At 38.8% G+C, this 17,296-nt stretch overlaps 1 long non-coding RNA gene across 1 annotated transcript; it reads right to left on the bottom strand.

Moving 5' to 3' along the window:
- Positions 1 to 439: 439 nt before the first annotated feature.
- On the bottom strand, positions 440 to 15,243 carry LOC146315741 (uncharacterized). Its single transcript, XR_014771839.1, has 3 exons — positions 15,178 to 15,243; positions 14,804 to 15,009; positions 440 to 826 (listed from the first exon to the last, which is right to left on the bottom strand). It is a non-coding gene; the product is annotated as an uncharacterized LOC146315741 (long non-coding RNA).
- Between the last annotated feature and the right edge of the window lie 2,053 nt (positions 15,244 to 17,296).

The following is a 17,296-nucleotide window of genomic DNA, read 5'->3' on the forward strand; positions in this document are numbered from 1 at the left end:
TATGATGACAACTTAACATGTCTACAACACAAAACTCTTTAATAAACTCGGGAAAACTTTAAAACGAGCAGCGTTCGGCGTAAGGCGCTTTAGTGAAATATAAAACAGGTACTAGAGGGCGATATGGGGTCTAGAGAGTTAAAGAGTCTGAGCGTTTTCCCTTCTATCAGCATACAGTTTTTAGACTTTGATAAAGGCTAATTGCAGTGCAGCATTACACAAAAGTATAAAGTACTCCACATGTTAAAGGGACAGTTTTTTAGCGCACAAAACACTGTGGGAGTTCCACAGGACAACAGTGTTGCAGACTGAATGGTGACCAGTTTTCAAACATAAAAAAACACATTGCTAAAAAAAAAAAAACAAAAAAAAAAAAAAACAGTTTGTAACTTTTGGGATTTCTTTCTGTAGTCTTTCCATTTCATTGGCTATGAGCAACAGTGTACAATAAGACGTAAGACACACTTCCCTGCACCAAACCGGTGCACCAGTGTCTGCACCTGAAAATCTTCACCGGTGGTATATGGCAGTTTCATAATTAGAAAATCAATGGCTTAAAACTCACTTCTTTGCCCTTTTTTTCCCCCACCGTTCTGCTTATACTACTGGAGACAGCAGTTTCCTGAATTACCGCTCTGGCGTCAAATGGAAATTTCTGCTGAATCAATGCAAATGCAGCCTTTGTGAGAGCTCGCACCCTGGAGACCTAATGATAAGCCCCGGAGGGCAACCTACCCACATTAACTCCAACATGGAACAGTGGGGTCAGAGGTCAGTGAATATCTCACTCCAACATGGAGAGATGTGCTGGTGTTCTGTGCCCCATCTAGAACAAATACAAAAAAAATGCAGGTATTTTCTGAAACAGGATACTTCCGAAATATCAATCCAGTGGCTCCAAATTAAAATGAAGGAAAACAATAATTTTGTAAAAAAGTCTCACTGATCAATATTTCTCATTAACAGTCAATCAACTGATGTAAAAGGGGTAACAATGAGGAAACCAACAGAGAGTTATAAATCTACTACAATGGAGATTTGAAACATTGTTAGGATATTGTTTTGGTTTTACAATAAATCATAAATCCTGTTTCCAGCAACAGGCAACTTATTTTTCCTATGCAAAACGTGTAAGAAAGAAGTTGGCGGAGAACAAAACAGAGCTTAAAAAATAGTTAATAATAATAATGATAATGATAATTTTTATTTATACATCACTGTTACAAAGTGTTTAAAGGAAATCAGAAATGAAATGAGATGTGGTTGGAACGCTCAGGATCAACCCAAAAATGTCGGTATTTGATGTCCTGGCATCTTTCCAGTGCCTTTAGGAACAGCTTGGACAAATCCTGCTGATTCTACCTATAAGACAGACTGTCCGCACTGTTATTTGCAAGTGATTTAATCAGATTTCTGTCCAGACATCACCAACCTGTCCGCATGGGTTGCTGTGGTAACGGTGTAGGCATCAGTATGCTGGCTTTCCCACATGGAAGCATAAGAAATGGAGTTCTGTGATCTTGCTAAAAAAAAAAAAAAAAAAAAAAAAAAAAAAAAAAAATATATATATATATATATATATATATATATATATATATATATTTTTTTTAATTTATTTATTTATTTTTTTTTTATCATATATATATGTATATATATGATTGTTTATGTTGTCTTTTTTTAACTTTGTATTTGCTCACAGGTCAGCCTTGCCCTGAGCAATATGGTGATAATGTGTGACGTTGATGTGCACACTGGGGTTTAATTCCTGGAAACGGGATTACCAGGAAATTTAATCAAGACCATTTCCCAGGAAATACAGTAACGGGAAACAGGAAAAAAATGTTTCATTTTTAAATTTTTTTTAAACACAAATCATATTAAAACATATTGAGAAAAATGTAGGCCAACAGTTTACTGTCCGTAAAGCACAACACAGCCTACTAATTAACACAAAGCACTATCATTAAAAAGCACACGCATGCTCTGAGTCTGACCTTGTGGGATTGCGCCTCTATTGTAGGTAGTACGGTAACACCTTTTGGCCCATCAGATTCATTCTGTTGCAGGCTGACCTCTTGTGATTGTACCAATACTGTAGTTAATACAGCTGGCTCACTGAATTCATCTGTTGCAGGTAGCTTGCACTCACAGCCTCAGCTCGTACCGGCGGAGCAGCCATACAATACTTAGTTTAATAGAATGGCTTAGAAAACAACAAATGACTTGCTTTAATGAATTTTATTAGTTTATATAGTGAAGATTAGTAAAATATCATTGTCATGAGGTTGTTATTCTCAGAAGACAAATCACAGACAAATTTTGCATTTCATAATTCTGGCAGTCGCAGTCGAGCAGCAGATATAACAAAGTTAAAGCTGGATGTGAAGCTTCTATTAATTCTAATGTTGATGGACATACATTTTGTTCTTTTGCTTTAATACTGATCAAAGTCATACACTTAAAAAAAAAATGTTTATTTCCCAGGATTCCTGGGAAAATTGGCTTCTTTTCCTGGGATGGAAAAAGTCTAATTTTCAGGAAAAATATGAATCCCTAGTACACACCAAAGTACAAAAGGCCAGTGGACTTCTTTTGCGCACCCACTGGTCAACAGAAATAAAAGCAGCGTTAGGGAAAATCAAGGTTATTAAATTATCATCACACAACACAGGGTTGTTCTTTTCTATTCTTTGAATGAAGAAATACTCTCCAGTTCTGATATAATTAATGCTATCACAGTATCTATGCCAAACTCTTCAGGAGCTGCCATTGTTTGTTGAAGAAGAGTCCACGAACACTTCTCACTGTCATCACACCTAAATGCCCGTAGCTGCCAGTGGTTCCTCCTAGAACGCTGATTGGCTGCACCACTTTTGGTGCGGACACAAACGGATAACGTCCAATCTAGCTGCCTCACAAAGTAAAGCTGGGTTAGCATGGCTCTTATTCCTGCTCTCCCCCTCCCCTACTGGGGTGGTCCACGGTGGCGCATCCAGCTGATCTGACTGCGTGGCTTAAAGATCCTAACTGATTGATGATCTCAAGGTCTGCTTCTCTTTAATCCAAACCCTTTACTTCATTTCTGTCATAGGCGATTCAATTCAACAATATAGCTGAAAAAATAATAGATTAAAGGAGAAAAGTAATGAAATTTGAGGAAGCTACCGGTTGCAGCATTTACATGCGCAGCTGTTGCCCTCATCGACCCAGGCAAAATTTTCCACAGACCTTGGTCATGGATGGGTCTGTCAGTCCGTTTAAAGGTAGTGGAATATAAGAGGAAGGGTTGTCTGGGAGTTTCAACACAAATAAACCAAGAAAAATCTCCTGGGCCCCCTCCCCCACAGTGAACCTCATTAGCAGGGCGAGACAGCTGTCAGCACTGACAGATGTATTGGAGGTTTTGTCAAAATGTATTCACAGGGGTCTGATGACATACATGAATCGATGAACAAATAAATGATGAGGTGCACCCGATTGGTCAATTAGTGTAAATATGAAAATATATATTGATATGCCTAAATGTTAAGCACATTTCATTTATAGCCATCCACACTATCATTTTGGTGCATTTTTAACCTTAACATTCCTAATGTGGAGGTTCCTCACACAGTTTTGGGTTAAGACAGGGGATCTCTGGTGGACAAAATGTCCGATGTGGTGGACCAGATCTGGACACGAGCAGGGTCACGATTGTCTCCCGTGTGATGTTTAAAGGTCGACAAACCCCGGTTTAATTGCCATCCAGTGCTCCCAGCCTCTTCTGAGAGACCCTGATCATTATCAAACATGTTCAATAGTTTCACTGGCGGCCTTGTAGTGCGAGCGATCGAAACAGCCAGACTGTCACTCTGGACAACCTAAAGGACAAATGTCTTAAGACATCTCACTTAATTGACTTTTGTAAGCTAAGATGTCTGTAGATGAAGCAAAATCTAATTTAAGTTAATCAGATCTGCATGTTACAATGTGCAATGTGTCACTCTCAGATATTGGGGGGATAAGATGAAACATATTTTACTTATCCTCCAGACAAAGACAAAAGTAGAATGAAAACATTTTCTCTTACCTCAGGATGTCTCCTATTAGTTGAAATGACAAGAATGCATCTATGATGAATACCTCCAAACATATGACTTTGGAAAAAAAATATGTGCTCTTGTGGTTCAACGTGCCCCAGGTTAGAGGTAAGTTGATCCAAGTCTGTGAGTAAGTTGAGCAATCTGGTGGTAAATTGACCATCTGACGTTTCAAGTTTGAACCTGAAGCTAACTTAACATTAAATTAACCAAATAAAGTTTAAAGTAACATTATGTAAGAATTGGTATTTTTTGTGTTTTGGAGGTCAATTCATTTATGCACTGCTGTTGTAAATATGTACAGCTGTACATGTGCATTGATTATGATCACATTATGTATCATCAAAAACTAGCAATTCGACAGTTTACTTTGTTTGTGTGTAGAAGCTGAGCTCGGGTATGTTGCCCACTCGCCCAGCTCCAGTGCATAGCCAAATGCTACTATCCACCAACATTTGGCTCAAAATGCCTCAGCAGTTAGCTAATAGCTTAGCAGTTCAGGCTAATCTGTAGCTAATTTATTCACAGGGTTTTATACGATGGTAAATCACCATCTAATATGCAGAAGAACATGGTTTTGTCACTTCTAGCACATTGTGGCGGTTGCTCAATTTATGGTCACATGACTATAAATGGCACAGTTGTCTAGACACAGGGGGTAGTTCAACTTAACGACTGGTTCATCTTACCCCACTCTCCCCTATATTGTTTTTAGGGGTTTATTAAACTTTTTAGAGTCTGTGTACAGGAAAAGGGAGTTTTTCAAAAATTCAACAACTGTGAAGTTAGACTGGTAAACTGTTGTGCATGATTTCTGTGCTTTGCCAGAGACATCGTCCCCCATGAACTGACACACAATCAACACCACCTCCCCAATGATCAATTGCAAACACATTGAGTGACTGTCTCAGTCCAAATCAGCCCGGCAGTTCACTTCAGGTCACTTCAACTCACTTCAGTTCCAATAATTTGTTGCTTTACAGCATCTCAAAGGACATGATCACACTGCTAGGATCTACTCCAACACAATGTAATTCTATGTCGTCTTTTGTTTCACTGCAAATAACAAATCTGTAATCCTCTTCTTCACTTGGCTTCTTTACCAGTTTGTAACAGCTTCCAGTCAGGACAGCATGAGAAAAGTTGAGCAGATTTAGAAGGAAAAGCATGGCCACAACTTCTATGAAACATTTCCAGTGTTTAATTCCCTAACAGGGAAGCAGTTTGTTAATCAGCAGTTACCATTAACTGAAATTAATCTTTACTAAAATAGAAGCATGGTGTTAGGAGTTTTTTTTTCATTTAATCATGTGTTTTGTAAGTGTTCATCACGACTCATTAGCGGGCATAGATATGTGTGGATCGATGAGGGTTTAGCTGTGCCTCACAGTGAGAATAATATCAGAAAATAATGAACTCCACTGAATATAACAATGATGCATTAAAAGAAAGCTTAAAGCTGCATTAATTAATTTATTTTGGCCACTTGAGAACAGCCGAACAGGCTGTAAACACAGCAAACAATTGCTTATTTACACATTTAGCAGACACAGAGTAACATTAGGGTTCATTTGGAGTTGTGTTTCTGGCCATTTTCCTAATCAGTCCGATATTCACTCTCCTTTCAGCTTTTTAGCATCTCTTTGGAAAAATATCTGGCTCTTTAAGCTCCACAGTGTTTGCCATCTGGCCCAGTGGTTCTCAAACAGAGGTCCGAGGACCCCCAGGGTTCCGTGGCACTCTGCCAGGAGGTCTGTGAAAAGTTTTCATACATTCATGTAAAGCTACTACAAAGAGTTTTTTTTTCCTTTTAAACTGGTTATGAAACAGTTTCAGCTTGTTACTGATGCCTCTATAAGAGATACACAAGTTGGCAAGACCATCCATTAGAAGACTGGCTATTTCTGTAAAGTTATTCTTAATGCCTGCCACTGGGTCAGATTCTCCTCGAAATCAGTTGAAAGTAGCCTGTGTTTACACTTTGCCAGGCAGAGTTACAGAGACGTATGTTAGCCAGTAAAAAAGAAGCAGGAGGGGATTTTTATTTACAAAATTTTAAATATAATAATTATGATAATTTTTGACATTATATTTTGTGATTATTGCAAAGGAAATGAAAACACTACTGCTTTTGTCCACAGGGGCCACCAAAACCAACAAAATATGAATGTTTGCTGTAGTAGCTTTCACTATCATGATACAAAACAATAACATTTATTTTTTTACATCTAAAGTAGTTCATAGAAAGTCATGATAAATATGTATATGTATTCTCCCGCCAGTCAAATATGTGTCATCCATTTATAGTGGAAATATTTCTCTATCATCTTCCAGTCCTAGAATTGGCCTATTGTTCCTCTTTTTATTTTTTTTTATTTTTCTATTGATATTCTTTTAGATATTCCTTTTTATTATCATTATATATTATTTTAAATAATCAGAATCTGCATTTTATGTATGCACCATGAAACACACTGAGTGAGTTAAACACAATATCTTGAGCATAGTATTGGTTGTTCTGTTTTGACATGTCACAAACATTTTAAATACATATCTAATATCGGTTTAATCCATTTCTTGTGTTGTTCTTTTACATTGCATAGATGTGTTAAAAAAATAGACTATGTCAAATTATTCCAAGGGACATACATAAGGGGGTCCCAAGTATATATTTTATCTTGCGAGCAGTCCTTGGCTAAGAAAAAAAAAAAAATTGCCCCTGTCCTGTCTGCCATTTGATCGTGGTTACATTAACGTTACTTGTTAAAATGGCACATGGACAACAAAAGTTATGCAGTCTAGCTAAGATATTAGTAATATAAAACTTTACTGCCGTGTTTGGTGCTAACGTGTTATTAATTAATCCTGTGCCCCAGAAAAGTTCACCTCGATCTCCTAAATACAACAAAAAACATAATGCTAAAAACTTCTCGCACGCAGCTTGCAACTTAACGGTCTCACACACGAATAGGACATTTTTAGTGTCCATGTCAGACTTTGTGAAACCTCACAGCTACAAAAACTTTTTTCACATCACTAAATTCTGTGTGCACAAAACTTTTTTTCACAGATCCACAAAATATTTGCCAAACTTAATTACACATTTACAAACTTGAATACTTGGATGAATTTTTTTTTTTTTTCACATGCACACAAAATGTGATGTACAACTGCAGGCTGTGAAATTATTTGTGAATATAATTTCACAAGCTCAAAGGAATATTGACTCTCATTTGACTCCATATGCTTTGCAGCGTAGGTGGATTTTGAACAAGAAGTGTCATTGTTCGGTGTGCTTAGAGCTCAAATACTGTCTGTTCAAGTGAGACGATTTAGTCTGGCTTCTTTTCTGCATGTACTGTATGTGACTCGTGAAGCGCCTGTGAATTGTAAATCAGTCAGAGGCGGCACACGTCCTGAAACCTGGCTTATTGTTGATTATGCAAACAAATCAACCTCAGAATGAATTTCCTTTGCCCTCGTTTTTATTTGTTTGTTTTTCGCCTCCCATCTCCGCCGTTTCCTCTCCTCCGAAAATTGGTGTTGTTTGTGTATAGATCCTCTGTTATCTCATTAAGCCCTCCAAACACTCAAGCTGCCTGAAGCCTCCATTATTCTTTTTATCTCTGATTAGGGATTCTATTAAAAAAGTAAATGAGGTCTGTGGGGTCCTTGTTTTTGCCATCTCTTTTTATTTTTTTCCCAACAAAACTTGTCGTAACGACGTGTTTAGGCTTTGTAAATGCAGCCAACATTGATTTAAAGAGGCTGAGTTAGCTGAATGAATCCGTTGGCTATTCATATCAGCTGTCATTTAACGGCTGGGCTGGTGAGTCATCACAAACAATGACAGCATCGAACAATTTTGGGCTGATTTTCACAGTGAGCAGCTGCATCCAAAGCTACAGCGCAGAACCGGAGCATGAATGCGACCGTACTGTGAGCTTCCAGTCCGTAAGCTCGATTTTAAGCCACCTATGTTATTCACAAGCATGGCTCCAACAACCAAACAAAAACAACATTAAAAAGAGCATATGTTTGCATAGAGGCGCAGACAAAGAGCAGCAGTGTGAGAGTGATGCGGGGGCTAAAATGAAAGGAGGAAGGACATGTAGAGTTTGCAACAGATGTAGCACTTAGAAGGGAAATTACAAGCACTGAGCTAGGCTGATTAAACCCACAATGAGCTATGGAGCCTATGGAGGGTATTATCAAACACAATGCAGCTCACAGTGTGGCTCGACTATGAATTGCTTTGGACTGATGCACTAAAGGCAATGTTTCTGTACTGCAAGGAGGGAGGATTTCATCACCCTGTCATTTCTGTGACTCACTAAATGTGACTGAAATAAAATACACTTTCATCAGCATAAAAGCAACTGACTGCTCAATTAAAAAAACAGGGCTGGTGGTGTTTTTACAACAATATTAATTCAGGCATTATTAGGATTTATGCTATTCTTACTAACATGGAAGTAACGCAAGATACTTGATTAAGATTTGGGAAAAAATCTTGGTCTGGTTAAATATTTATGAAGTCAGCAGTGACAAGATGCATTTACGTTTTCTGTATTTAACCAGATCTTCGAACTTCCTCGTCTTGTGATTAATTTACCCACTAGTAAAGTTATTTTAACTTTTATGAAGTCAATGCAAGTTTTCACACCAACGGTGGAATTTCGCTGAGCAACAGTGCAGCGTTGATTTTCTCTGACCAATGTTGGATTTTCAGAAGTTTTGCTTCAGACGTGCGTACATCTGACCTGACCTGATCTGACGCTGAAAAAGTTAGGTTCAAAACATTCAACATGGCAGATCGCTTTTTTCACAGAACTCCATTTTATGTGGAAATCGTGAAATACATCCTGAAAAGACTGCAGTTCAGTTTCAGCTCCTGAATTAAGCAGTCAAACTATCCTTTTCATTACTGGATGTACCCTGAAATTTCATTTTTCTTCTCTTAAGACTCAAATGTACAACTGTGATATGATGCAAAACATGTGAATGTGACAGGTTTTCAATCAATGTTCCACATTTTAGTTTCTGTTTTTTTTAACCTATGAGTCTCAAGTCTTAGTATTTAGTCCCAGGTCTTTTTAAGTCATAAGCTTCTCTGAGCTTCCTTTAATTATTTATTCCCACTTTGCCAACACCAAAAAACCTACAGCACAGGATCCATAATGGTCAATTAACTATTTTACCATAACCAATTTGAGATGCACTGAAATGACACCATAAAAGTGTGATACTCAATTACTACACAAAAACAGTGTATTGCTTTTTCAATGGCCTTTAGAAACAGCAGTACTCCACCGCTGCTGGTCATCCATCAACAGACACTGCTAATTACTTGCTGATTTTTAAGGGAAAGAGTGCACTAAACAAACAATATATTCAACCAGCTGATGTCTTCTCAGGTATTTCTGTCCTGCGGAAAACTGAAGGTCCAGTCAGCTTGATTTTATGTCAAAGGACAACGGACCCCAAAGGTAACACAAAGGTAGCAAAAGCTATCAAGCCATTCGTAAGAACTTATCAAACTACTTATGCTCATTAGAAAGCAACGAATATCTCACTGATAAACAAGTCAAATATCCAGCTGTTCCTTAGAGCAAGTTGCTGCTGGCAGTGAACAAAAAATGCTGTAAATTATTATTATTTGTTAAAAATCCAGTATATTTTAAAATATTGTTGAGCTTGGAACAATGTAGGAGGTTTGCAAGTTCAAAGCAAAACTGCATTTATAAAAACAGATTTATATTTCAATTTAGTCTTAAGATCATTTTTGGTGGTATGCGTACAATTCATGAAAGATACTGAGCATAAAAAGCTTTCTTGCACAGGTTCCAAGAAACCCTATGTAACCCCTAATTTCCACCTGGAGCAGCTGCACCGCATCATGGCTGCGCCGCAGCACTCGGGTCAATTCGCGGCCATTCTAGACAATGCTTGTGTTTCCACCAGAAGTGCCGCGGCGTATTTCCCAGAAGCGGCTCGCAGCAGCACAGACCAGGTCAAACAGGTAGGAAGTCAGGCACAGAAAAGGCAGGGAGAATCCGGTTAATTTTCAAAATAAAAGATCCTGTGCAGACTCATGATCGTAAGGACAGACAGAAAAGAAACTATTTAACTACGTAGCCTGCTTATCCATAGTAGAAACACAAAGAGCAAGGAAAGAGGACTTAATCAACAAAATCAGAGCAAGTAAACATCATCAGATGCGTAAAATGCTCTGCTGCTGAAACACTTCTGAAACGCTGCTGGTGGGAACTGCAGTCATGTGTATGACGGAACAAAACTCCAGCACACATGCGACATCACAAAGCCACATCTGGCGGAAATCTCCAGTAACTTACGCAGCTGTGATGTATAAACCTTAAATTAACCTAAACTTGGTGGCACAAGGAATGACGTGGTTGCTTAGATGGTAGAGCATTCACCCCCTGTAAAAAGTCCTTGAGCAGTGGCCATGGGTTTGAATCCACTAAATCCTCGGCTCTTTGTCTTCCCCGTTCAGTTCATTTCGACGTCAAAGTAAGCTTTTACAAATAAAGTAGGCCCCTGAATCAATAAGCTAATGATCTGGGAGAATATTCTCACAAGAATGATGATATCAAACTTCCAACAGGGCTACAGCCGGAGACAAAGATGAGGACACTCCAACAAGTGGCCTACTTTATCTAACAGGTGCTTAAGTCCTTTGAGAGTAGAAATGTACGTTTTTGGTGACTTGCGAGTTCACTGTTGAATTCAAGTCTTGTTTTTGTCTAAAACCTAAAATCGTAAGATCTGTGATTTGAGTCAGACTCAAATCAAAGTCATTAGTGTTGTAGTACTAGTGTTGTAGTATTGTAGTTGTAGTCGAGAATAGTCTTGGTTTCGAGACTGGTCTCAATCACTAGTTTCAAAAAGTGGTCTTGAGACCATAAATACATTAAGAAAGTGTTTGCTGAGGTCACACGCCAAATTAAAAAGTAGGCACATTTCCTCATATGACTCCATACAGGCAGACTTTCTTTTTGCTTCCAGCAATGTTGCCCCCTGCTGGCCATTAGAAGGAATGCAGGTTTAAGGCACTTCAGCATTGGCTTCACCTTTCAGACCCGGAAGCTTCTACTGTCTGCAGTCTTGACTTGGTCTCACCCTGCCTCGGTCTTGGTTTTGACTTGGTTTAACCCTTTCAAAGTCTTGGTCTAGTCTTGATCTCAATTTATTCTGATATTGGTTGTGATTTGGTCTCAGTTCGTGAGATCTTGTCTACAACAAAGCAAGTCATGTTGCTATTCTTATTCTATTTCTGAATCCCACAACATTTCAATTCCAAAACCAGTGTCCAGCTTCATATAGGTCACAATAATGGTCCAAGACTGTCACAGTTTGAGCTGGTTTTCTATTCTATTAAATTAGCATAAGTGTACAATATATTGCATTTGTCTTATTTTTTAATTAAGTCAAAATAAAGCACTGACTGCCTGCTCCCAACTCCCTATTAACAGCCATCAAAGCTATTGATCAATAAGACCAAAGAAGATGTGTGGGCTAATTAACAAGAGATAATGACCCACTCACACACACAGACAACACATACAGATGTACACACACAGACAACGCCTCAGACTAGGGATCTTTCTCTTTTCCTTCTCGTGTGATACAGCCGCTGCGGCTGTTCTGTGGTGGTTGCCATGGTTTCTTGTCATGTCACGGTTTTACTAATGAAGGGAAGAAACAGTTGGGGTCTGTTCATCGACACGGACAGCCCGCCTACTTAATTACCCGTAGGGATGACCGAAAGGGCTTTCTTAAAATGTTGCACAAGGAGGTCCTCGGTGTTGAGCGACAGGGGAGGTGGAGTTGCATCTGAGGTATGAAGGAGAAAAAAGCAAAGGAAGAGGGTGAGATGAGGTGTTGGTGGAGGTGGTGAATAAGATAAATGGTAAGATTTGAAGAGAAGTGAATTAAAGTGAATCAAGAAGGGACAGAGAATCAGAAAAAGTCAAAGTCAACATGAGACAAAGGCAACTTAAAGCTGCACTAATATCGTTTTATCAGGATAGGCGACATGGCTACAATCTTCTATCACAGTTTATATTTTTATATCACAGTATATCACAATACGGTATGTTTTCTGTAAATGCAATTGATAACTTTAAAATAATATACTATACTCATCAAATTTGATTATTTTTTCCTTTATCTGGAACTTCCATACAAATAAAACAAAATGCCTCACATAAGACAGCAGTTAAAAACAAAAGCCTCAAAATAGTAAAACTAACATTCTTTCAAAATGAAAACCTCAAGGTTCCAAATGGGAGCAATAATTTCAAGTGCTCCCTGTTTCAAGGTTAACAGGTGCTAATAAAACCAGCCTGGTTGGGATGTTCCCTGTTCTGCATTTAAAATTTCACTCTCCATGTTTTCTTGACACTCTCATAACGCTAAAGTCCACCAGGCGCGGCTGCGATGCGTTACGGTGTCCCAGAAGGGGCTCTCTGCTCCACTTCAAATACGTGCTGTGTCTAATTTGTGATGGATGGCGTGTCAAAGACACAGCAGATCGAACTGGCAGGAAGTCAGACACAGATATAGTAGAGAGAACCTGGTCAATTCTCAAAATAAAAGACCCCATGCTACTTGTAATCATGAAGACAGACAGAAGCACAGAGCAATAAAAGAGAACCAAATCATCAAAATCTGAGCGTGTAAACGTAACGCGCATGGAAAAATGCTCCACTGCTGAAATGCTTCTGAAACCCTGCTGGTGGGGGCTGCAGACATTTGGAGGATGGATCAAAACTGTGTCCCACACATGCCTTGCCCAGTGGAATCAACCAGTTATTCTGAGGCGCTTTGCAAAACCAGGAGAGGTGCATCATCGCTACCTCTCACTCTCACGTCATGTGAGAAAGTGGTAAGCAGTCCTGGTGCCTGAATCATGTTACCTTGTGAAAAGGTAGCCTGTTGCCAAATCTCTACCTGTAGATGCATTTCTACTGTTGCATGGTTTCTTCCATCATATCGCCCAACCTAATCATTTCACTACAATTTTAAAGGTAAATTTTATTGTCACATATACAATTCTTCATAGTACAGTTAGATTCAGTCTCCGCATTTAAGTCATTCTAGCATTAGGAGCAGTGGGCAGCAGCTATGCAGCACCTGGGGACTGACTCAACTTGCAAGGAAGCACCTTAGTCAGGGGTTCTGAATTGAGAATTGACATAACACATGTTTTTTAATGGTGAGGAAAACACCTAGAGGAAGCCCACACAAGCACGGGCAGAGCATGCATACAAATCTGGATTCAAACCTAGGACCTGCTTGCTATGAAGCAATAATTTTGGTAGAAATAACTCAGTTTGACCATTACATGTCACCAGGACTGTAAGTAAACTAATTACAACTGTCAAATTACTGTCATTTATTTGGGTTCTTGTATTTTTTCAAGTGTGTAATTTTACTTGCGTAAGAATGCATTACACCATGTAATCTACTTGGTTACTTTTGAAATCACAATTAAAATGTACAGCACCATCGCGTGCTGTAAACACCAACCAATGTCTGTGACTAGTCCCTCCCTAGTTGCCAGTTTTACAGGAAACACAGAGGCAATAATAGTAAGTATTTTTTGGGTAATATTTTAGGAATGTGCTAGGTTTCTAAAGCCTCAAAACAGAGTTGATGGGAGGAGCAGAAGTCTAGTTTTCTCACAAACTGCAGTTGTACAGACTTGCAGAACTCTTTCTAGAAGTGCATGTCACTAACAACCAGCCAACCTCCATCGTACAACCAATCAGGGTTAGCTAGCACGCAACTAGCCAATCACAGTATAAGCAAGGGTTATCTGTGTTGTACATGTCTTAGATCCTCCCTTCTTTTCCACCAGGCTCAGTGTGGGTCAGACATGACTAGCTGAGTAGAACAGACGTTAGTTTGCTTTAATGCATGTCCATGTTGGGCGTGGTGGGAGGGGCTTGAAGCAGAGAGAGAGAGAGGTGGAAAGTTTTGCACTGCATACAGCGAGTTTAAGAAGAGTAGAAACCCAAAAGTGACCCCATGCTGACATTTTGCAATAACACATTCATAACACCTTAACAAATTGTGCTGCCTCTTGATATTTGAGAATAACAGGCTTTTTTAAAAAACATTGTTGAGCTTATCTTCGCTACTTTTCAACTTGATTCTGAGCCCTGCTTTACACCGAAAGCTGATTTCACAAATTATAATAGAACGAAGTGAGGAGCAGCTCCGCCGCACACAGCTATCTGACACCCCCCCCACCCCAACCCCCGCGATATCCACTCCTGTTTCGAAATGCACTCCAGCATGAAGTTCATTTCAATGAAAACTCTTTCAAGTCACACCAGTCTATGTGGTAAATTAAGAAAATGGAGTATTCCATCAAACACATTTACCCACTTTGATCTTCCTGACAGCTTTTGGCAGCAGAGTAAGAGATAGTGGAGCTGGGTGTCTGGAGTGTGTATGTGTGTGTATGTGTGTGTGTGTGGTTGTGGGTGTCTGTGCATGTGTGAAAACCCAAGATGGCATGAAGCATTCAGAGAGGATCAACAACACAGGGCTCCCTGTGTGTCTGTGCCTGCACATTATGTTTAAAATGGATATCTATAGACACATGGACATATATTTATGTCCGTTTTAGGTTTTTGCTGTGCCTGCTGTCTGCTCTTTACACCCAGGATACTTGTCCACATCGCACATACCTCATCGTCTCGCCTCCTGCTGCCTCCCTTCCTCCTCTTCTTTCATCCATCTCTGTCCCTCCTTCATCTCCTCTCCCTCCTGTCTCCCTCTGGTTCATTAAGCGGTGAGCGGTGTAAATCTTTAATGAGGCGCCCTCTGTAGAAAGTGTTGGCTGTAACATGAAGGGACAGTCTGGATGGGCCGAAATGTGAGGCGGACTCCGATTCTGAAAGCACAGAGAGTGATACTGACACCTGTTCTGAAAATAAGTACATGCAGGTGTTTACTTATGAATGCCCACACAATCCATCAGTCACCAACCTTGCATATAAGAACATACATTAACCAATGACTTTGTATTAATGCCTTTCCCAGAATATCTATGTAGATGTACCTTACTTCACTCCATTATCCATCCAGACTTCGTACAGTGCTGCATTATTTCCTCAGACTATTTGATCTAAAATAAAACAGGAAGACAGTGAAACTACAGCAGTGCTTTGTGGACTAAAGAACTAAACTCAACCTTCAGTCGGTGTGAGAGTGAGTAGATAATGACTGAATTTTCATTTTTGGGTGAACTATCCCTTTAAGGTTGAGCTCATCTGAACTACTTTATAGCCCATTGTGTCCTATAGTTTAATCTAGTGCAATGCATCACTGTCCTCTGACAACCATGTATGTCTGTGGATTAAAAAGTACAGTATTTGCCTCAGGGATGTAGTATAGAAGCATCAAGTTGGATAAAATGGAACTCAAGTACAAAATAAGTACAATAGTCAATGTAAATGTACTTAGTTACTATCCACTGCTAATTACAAATCTGGATTAATGCGAGATGGAAATTAATGGACTGACAGTAACTGATGATTGATTAAATAAAGAAGTTAAAATCAATTAACCGATAAATGAGGCAGCAGACTCAAAGCTCAGTGTTGTTTTAGTATTTTCTACATTTCATATATTTGAAAATTCCTTATTTATGCTAATGTAAATATTCACTTACCCTTTTTTTTATGACCAAATATTTTTTATTTAAACAAAAACACATTTTACAGCCAAAAGCACGTCTCATTGGACAACACATACAATATACAAACTGAAACTTAAACAGTGATATTACAAAGTAAGCAAAGGCAAATAAGGATCAAAAACACTGCAGTTGCAATACATAAAGGAGTTCACAGGGAACCAAATAACTTCCTACGAAGTATCCCTGACATAAATTCATACATCCACACATATGAATATGCACCCAATGTTCACTTATCTTAATATTCTATTCAGTAAATATCGTTTTTTGCACCTCGTTCTGTTCTATATAGATCTACTTATTTTTTGGCTGACAGATGGAGCAAACTGGTTTAAAGGAGGGACCATCTCAATTAACTTTGCTGAGAAGCTCATTTACTCTGTTCGGAAAACTGAACACAACTGATGCTTTGTAGGAGATCTAAATTATCTCCACCAGAGGCAAGCGATCGCTGTGACCAACTGACCTGAAGCTTGTCTGCACTTTATCTCAGATACCACTGGACCAGCCAGCCTAATGTTTTGGTGCACATTCATGACTGTCTGCTGAAGGACCTGTGTGATTCAGAATTCTTGAAAAGCCCTTAAAACCATCTTTTATGGCTCCACGCCGGTGACAGTTGGAGCCACAAGCATTATGTTTTCAGGTTATCCTTTTCATATGCACACGATAACTCAAGAACACAGTGAAGGAGTTTCCTTGAACTTTGCACAAATGGCCACTTGGACCTGAGGAACTGATTTGATTTTTTTAATCTGACAATGCACAAAAAAATGACAATTATCAAAAATATATATTTTTTATTGCTAATTATTGTGAGCAAAAAAAAGTCCACTTTGCATTTTTTTAATGGAAATATTTTTTTTTTGTTTGTTTGTTTGTTTTTACACTTAAAATCAATGACATTACTTAAACGAACTGGCATTTAAAGGGTTAAAATTCTGAAAAAAAAGAAAATTTAGTTGTTATGATTAGGACTAAAGCTGATTTAAAAAACGGACAAAAACATTGGAATGCACCCTTATGGTCCCCATATCAGGGCGTTTTAGGTCAGGAGGGATTCATTTGTGCAGTAATAGTTAAGGGTGCATCAGGGTTAAGAGGATACTATAAATGCTGGAAAGTAACTACTTACATCTGTAATTAAATTACAGTTACTAATCAAAATGTAGGCGACGACATCAAAACATTCTTTTGGTGCTGCCTGGCAGAGATCTGCACTCTGAGTGACCTTTTCTAGTTTGCTTTGTTTTAGTGAAGATGGGTTTCTCAGGACTAAAAGCATATGAGGCAATGAGCTACAAACCATGATGAAATATGGTGCTGGTGCTCAGGACATCAGGACAGAGTGATTTTATAAAATGGCGAGACCTACTTACTGTAATTAAGTATTTGGGGGGCTTTCTTGTACTTTAATAGGTAAGAATGCACATGGTTGGGAGGGTTACATTAAAAATGTATTCTGATACAGTTACTAATT

This window comes from Lutjanus erythropterus, chromosome 14, assembly GCF_056507025.1.
Source record: "Lutjanus erythropterus isolate fLutEry1 chromosome 14, fLutEry1.hap2, whole genome shotgun sequence".
Taxonomy (NCBI): Eukaryota; Metazoa; Chordata; class Actinopteri; order Lutjaniformes; family Lutjanidae; genus Lutjanus; species Lutjanus erythropterus.